Raw genomic sequence first — 6,143 nt, forward strand, 5'->3', positions numbered from 1 at the left:
TAGCCAGATTTGGGGGCACCTTTTTTAATGCTTGGGAACATTAATCCAGCTGTGTCTTCCGAAGGCTCCAAACTCCTTCACAGTCCAATCAATAAACAAACATTGATTCCAATTTTCATTGAAGAAGAAAATAAACAAGCTGTCCCTATCCTAGAGTAGCTTTCTCCAGCCACCTCTGTCACAGGCCGGGCGCTTCTCCCAGAAGGAAGCAGCTGTGTCTCCCATCATACTCTCTCCAGGAACAGGGCAGGAATAGCTGTGGCTCCGAAGGCCTTGCTGGGCTGGGACCTGGGCTCTGCATTGGGGCTCAGGGCTCAGTCTTCCTGTGGCTGGTGAGGCTGGACAGTGACCACTTTTCTCAAATGTAGTGTGGGCAGAACTCTGGAAGTGACAATTCTTCCCTTTTGCTGGATGATGTTTCTCTCTCTCTTTCTTTTCTTTTAGGGTGAAAGGTCATTTCTTTTATTTTTTAAAACATTTTTAATTTTATGTGCATTGGTGTTTTGCCATGGGTGTTCAGTCCCCTGGAACTGGAGTTACATATAGTTATGAGTTGCCATGAGGTGCTGGGAAATGAACCCAGGTCCTCTGGAAGAGAAGTCATTGCTCTTAACTGCTGAGCCATGGCTCCAGCCCCAGGATGTTGTTGTTTTTTTTTTTAAATTTACCCTTGTTTCTATGGCTAGGGGCTATGGCCCTTCTGCTGTGTAACAGAGACCTAGAAGAAGCCAGGAGAAGGTCAGGGGTCATTTCTGACTGAGCCCAGCAGCCTGCTTCAGAACACCTTGCTCTCCTAGGCCCCCACAGGGTGGTTTCCATATTTGGCCTGGATACCCAGGAGAAAGGCCCTTTAGAGGCAGCTGGGAGGGCTGGGATAGCTCACTCAAGCCACTGATCACCAATTCCTCCCCATAGCTAATCAGTGTCCCAGACAGCTTCCCACCAGCCCCCACCACCCACCAGCCTCCTCCACCCACCAGCCCCCACCACACACCAGCCCTCACCACCTTCCAGCCCCCACTACCTTCCAGCCCTCACCACCCACCAGCCCCCATCACCCTCCAGCCTCCTCCACCCACCAGCCCCCACCACCCACCAGCCCCCACCACACACCAGCCCCCACCACACACCAGCCCCCACCAACCCCCACCACCCACCAGCCCCCACTACCTACCAGCCCCCACCACCCACCAGCCCCCACCACCCTCCAGCTCCCACCAACCCCCACCACCCACCAACTCCCACGACCTACCAGCCCCTATCATTCACCAACATACTCTCACCAGCCCCCACCTACCCACCAGCCCCCACCACCTTCCAGCCAGACTCATCACCCTCTAACACTCTACCAGCCACCAGCCCCCACCCACCAGTCCCCACAGCCCCTGGACCACACGTGCCTGGCCCTGCAGCCTGAGCCAGGGGTTTCCGGCCATTGTCCAAACCAGAGCTGGCTCAGGAAGCTGCAATCCTCAGAAAAGGGTGAACGTGGGGGAAGGGCTTGGGGACATCCTGACTGAGTCCAGAAGGGGCCATGTGGGATGGGATGGGGCTTGAGGGTGGCTCTTCCTTGTTCACAGTGACTGCCAAGGGCTTAAAAAGGCTGGGCTTGCCACTTTTGCCTGGCAAAGCCCAGGGCTGTCTTCATGTGATCACCCTCAGGGCAAGTGAAGAGGGAAAAAGCAGGACCTAGGATACTGGGGGAGCCCAGAAAGTCATGCTGGAGGCAGTCAAGAGACCTGATCTCAAGGCTTCTGGCTTGATATTCTTCTAGCACTTGAATCCTAGAATAGAGGGGACAGGAGCTTGGAGTGGGCAGAGGCCAGCACTAGCTGCAACGGCTCGGGGACTTGTGTTCTAGACTACTGTATGGCTGTATACACAAAGCAGTGACTTGTTTCAGCCATGGGCCCTACCTAGCATGAGGAGGGCTGGGAAAGCACCAACATCTACGTGATACAAAGACTGGGTGGATAGAGCTTGGCATTCCCTAAGATGAAGAAACAGGACTGGAAAAGGTGGGGTTGTGGCTGAGACTACACAAGGACCTGGGGTTCTCAGGACCCTAGCGGGGAACCCTGTGCACAGGCCTGACTGGACCTGGTGTCTGCTCCCCAACCCTCTCTCATCCTGGATAAAGAGAACATGGTCCCCAGGGCTGCAGCTGCTCTGGAGTACTGAGGCAGAACAGCAAGAAATTCTTAAAGGCAAAAAATCCCAGGAATCAACCTTGGGGGTTGAGGGTAGGTCCTAGACTGGCCAGCTTACCAACCATAGTAGGCCCCTGCTAAGATTTGCTTTCCTGGGGTCTGCAGAAGGACATCCCATGTATTTGGCCCTTGGAGGTATGACGGGGGCTGGTTCTAGGACCCAGGAGAGCCTGTGCCCGCTTCTAGTCCACTCAGCCAGGGCTCTGACCTTGGCTACTTACCCAGCCCTGATACCCTGTCCTGTCAGAACTGTCACTCCCACCAGGACTTTGGATGCTGGGATTCCTTGTTCCGTTGGCCACGTATCCTATAGGCGAACTTGATGTTGGAGCCCACGGTCACTGCCCAGTTCACTTTGCCTGTAGCAGGCCAGGGTCTCCGGCCAGTTTCTCTCTAGGTCTCAGCGCCCCAGCCACAGCAAGGTGAAGGAGCTGACCCAAGTGATGTTATTCCTCAAGAGCACTACAAGAGTGTGGTGGGGGTGCATGGTTGAGATCTGTGCCTGGTCCAGAGGAGGCTGCAGCAGCGGCAGCAACTCCGTCACTCTAACCCCTGTACTGGCATCCTGACGGAATGGGGCACTGTCTCCACCAGCTGCCTCATCCTCACTAGCTCCCCAGATCCCCTGGAGATGGCCAGAGGCTGTGGATCATACATGGGGTAGTGCCTAGAAAACAGCTGGGGCTAACCCTTTAAGAGAATCAGATACAGACTGGCGTCTGACCCCTGGCCTCCCAACCCAGATGCATGGCCACAAAAGGTTGTTTATGGTCTGAAAGACCACAGCACCAGGTTCAGAACAACTAAAGGAGGCCGTGATGCACAGGTAAATGGACTCACCATGTGCGCTAGCCGTATAATGGAATGGCCCTCAACCGGAACCAAGCTATGATTCATGCTACGACTGGGAAGAAACAAAAAACGACGACAGCAGAGAGGGCAGACACAATAAGTGCTGTCCCAGTGGGGCTACTCTCGAGAGACAGGAGACTGCGTTAGAGGATTACCTGAGGCCTGGGGATGGCAGCGACGGCACTCTAGAATTGCCGGTGATAACGGTCACACAAGCTCCGATTGTCCCCAGCACATTGAGTCTTACATGCTAATGTGTGGACCACGCTTGGGAACATCCTCTTGATAAAGTTGCTGTGCTAACAAGAGGAACCCATCTGCTATTCCCAGCCTGGTCCCTCGTGAGCCCTCTTCCTGAGCTGCCTAGGGCCGTGAAGCAGTGTTACAAGGAGCCCAGGGCTCTCTCTGTTAGTGGTGCCCACCCTCAACAGCCCTGCCACGCCATGGGCAGCCAGAGTCAACATCCTTGAGGAATTAGGAAAGTGGGATTGGGAGGTGACACACGCTGCCTGTAGCCACACAGCTATAGTGACTGTATATGCCCAGGGCTGGGCGCAGCATTTCCTGGAGACCCAGTTTGATGTCTGCAGGCAAAGCGCTAGCAGAGAGGTGGACTGAGAGAGTAGTCAATGCCTCAGGACCCAGAAACCTCTGCTTCTTCTCTCCCCCATCCTCAGTTTACCCACAGATGAAGGAAACCCTGACCCGCCAAGGACTGAGATCAGACTCTGCACCCCTGCTCCCACCATGGAGCTTTGGGGCTTTTCCTCAGGAAAAGAACTCAAGCTAAATTTATGCCAGAGCCCCCTCAGGCTTACAGAAGGAGAGGTCAGGCTTCCTGCAGCCCCAGGCCCTGACGTAGTTCCCCTTCCCCTCAATGGTGTTTCCATTGTTCTCGGAGGCCCAGATTCCCCATCACCCAACACACACACTTCCTGTTTCCTGGCCCAGAGGAAACAGAGATTTCTGGCGGGCCACAGATACAGGCCCCCCTCCTCCAGCTTTTAAAGAATATTAAAAATAACAAGAATAGGCAGCTTAAAGCTGGGCAGCATGGGTGCCTGAGGTGAGAGGAACCTTAGGGCCGACATCCAGCCTCTAAATTTGGGATCCTGGGTCTGTCCCATAGTAGCGGGGCTGAAGATCCCCCCCCCACTCCTGATATTCTCCACACTCTGACCCGGCGTATGGGGAAACCTCCATGGAAGCCCATAATAGTCTCACAAGATGGACACTCACTGACTCATCCCCTCCCAGAGATCCCTGCCTCCTCTGACTGCTGTGGCCAACTGGCTGTCACCAGGTAGAGAGTTCTCTACCCCCTCCCCATGCTGGCAGAGCCTGGGGAAGCTTAAGCCCTGGCAGTCTAGACCCAGTAGTGACAGGCTTTGTGACCTTGAACAGCCATTCCCTTGGGGCTTTGGTGTGAGGCAGCTCCTCCCCTCCAGGCGAGGCCAGCAGCCCAGAGCCTGCCTGTAGGCCTGATCTTCTAGTTTCTCTTTCTCCCTGCTTCTGAGTGCCCACTCTGGTTCCCTCTACCAGGGAGAGAAGAAGAGGGCAGGATGGCCTTAAATGGGGGCTGGGATGCTGGCCCAACGCTAGTTCCACTGATGTGACCCAGGACCTGAGTTCTTGGGTACTTCCCTTTCTACCCTGGAGATGGAGTATTTTTTCCCTGTTGTTAATCTGGGTTGCCCATCCATGAAGGTCAGAAAATTGGGGTAGGAGGAGTCTAGATCCTGGAAGAAGCTGATATACCCAGAGACATCTCCTGCCTCTTCCATGATACCTCTCTCCTTCCTCGGTGCCCTCATGATGCTTCTACCATGGAGCTGCAGGCTCTGGCCTGCTCCTCCTGAGTCCCCAGCAGTGAGTGAGGAGCGAGGGAATCTTCTTGGGAAATGAATCTCTCCTTAGGGTGGGATTCTGTGGCTCAAGTCCTGACACGGATGAAGCAATAGCACACACTTCCACTGTAAACTCAGCAGAACAGCTAAAATGACAGCGGTACGGGCTGCCCGCTGAGACTGCGGCACTGTGGCACTCCTAACAGCACAGGGAGCGTCGCTCCACAGTTGCTGGTTTTCTGCCTTTCCTGGAGCCAATAACCCCTCAGAGACAGCCTAGGTGCAGAGAATGCATAGGTGCTCAGGTCTGGGGAAGTCTGGGCTTGGAAAGAGGCCCCACAAAACGTAGCAGTGCGTGTGGGTAAACGCTGGGCTATGCCGCCACGGGCTGCAGCATGACCTGATTGGGGACTGAACACGCTGGACGAGTGAGCACAGCACCTGTGGGTCTCATGACACACCACGGGCCTATAGGGGTCAGGACGGTGAGCAACCTTGATTGTGGCAGTGGGGCTCTGTCTCCAGCCTGGGTCACTGGCTGGACAACAACAGGGTTGTGGTAAGAGCACTCACGCCTGCACTTGCTATAGCACGATACCCTATAATGTCAAATGGCCACCAGCCAGATGGGGCTTTTACTCTTTCCGCATCTGCACTGCACTGCTTCTGTTCCCCCCAAGGACCCTTGTCCCTGTCCTGTTCCTGGAAGGGTGGGGCAGGACCCATGCAAGTAACCATCATGGACCTTCGTCCTGATGTGGAGAGAAGCGTTAGCCATAGACAAGCTCTGCTTCCGTCCCTCTGAAGCCTCACGAGACATGAGCATGATGGGCAGGGAATCTACCCAGACCCGGGAGGGCCTTGGTGGCTTGGAGATCGGGGACAGTGACATGTGGAAGATGACAATTCCTGGCACTCTTTAGAGGCAAAGATTATGGGGAAACACTGGAGGCCCAATGGGGAGAGGTTGTGGATACTTCCCAGCCCTGGGACACTTTGAGGGCCAAACGGGGAGCCCATGGGCAGCCCTCAGCCTTTGGCCTACACACTGAGTGCAGAGCATAACAAAGGTTGCCATGCATGTATGGCGCCATCCAGGAAAGGAGCTCTGAGGAGGCAAAGCCGAGTGTCCCCCAGCAGCCTCCACTGCCATTGCTTATGTTTGGACCCTATGTGCAGGGCTTGCTCCCATCTCCTGGTTCACTTCTGTGAGTTTCTGCCGCCTCAGCTGACT

Source organism: Microtus pennsylvanicus, chromosome 9 (genome assembly GCF_037038515.1).
Source record: "Microtus pennsylvanicus isolate mMicPen1 chromosome 9, mMicPen1.hap1, whole genome shotgun sequence".
NCBI classification, from domain to species: Eukaryota; Metazoa; Chordata; class Mammalia; order Rodentia; family Cricetidae; genus Microtus; species Microtus pennsylvanicus.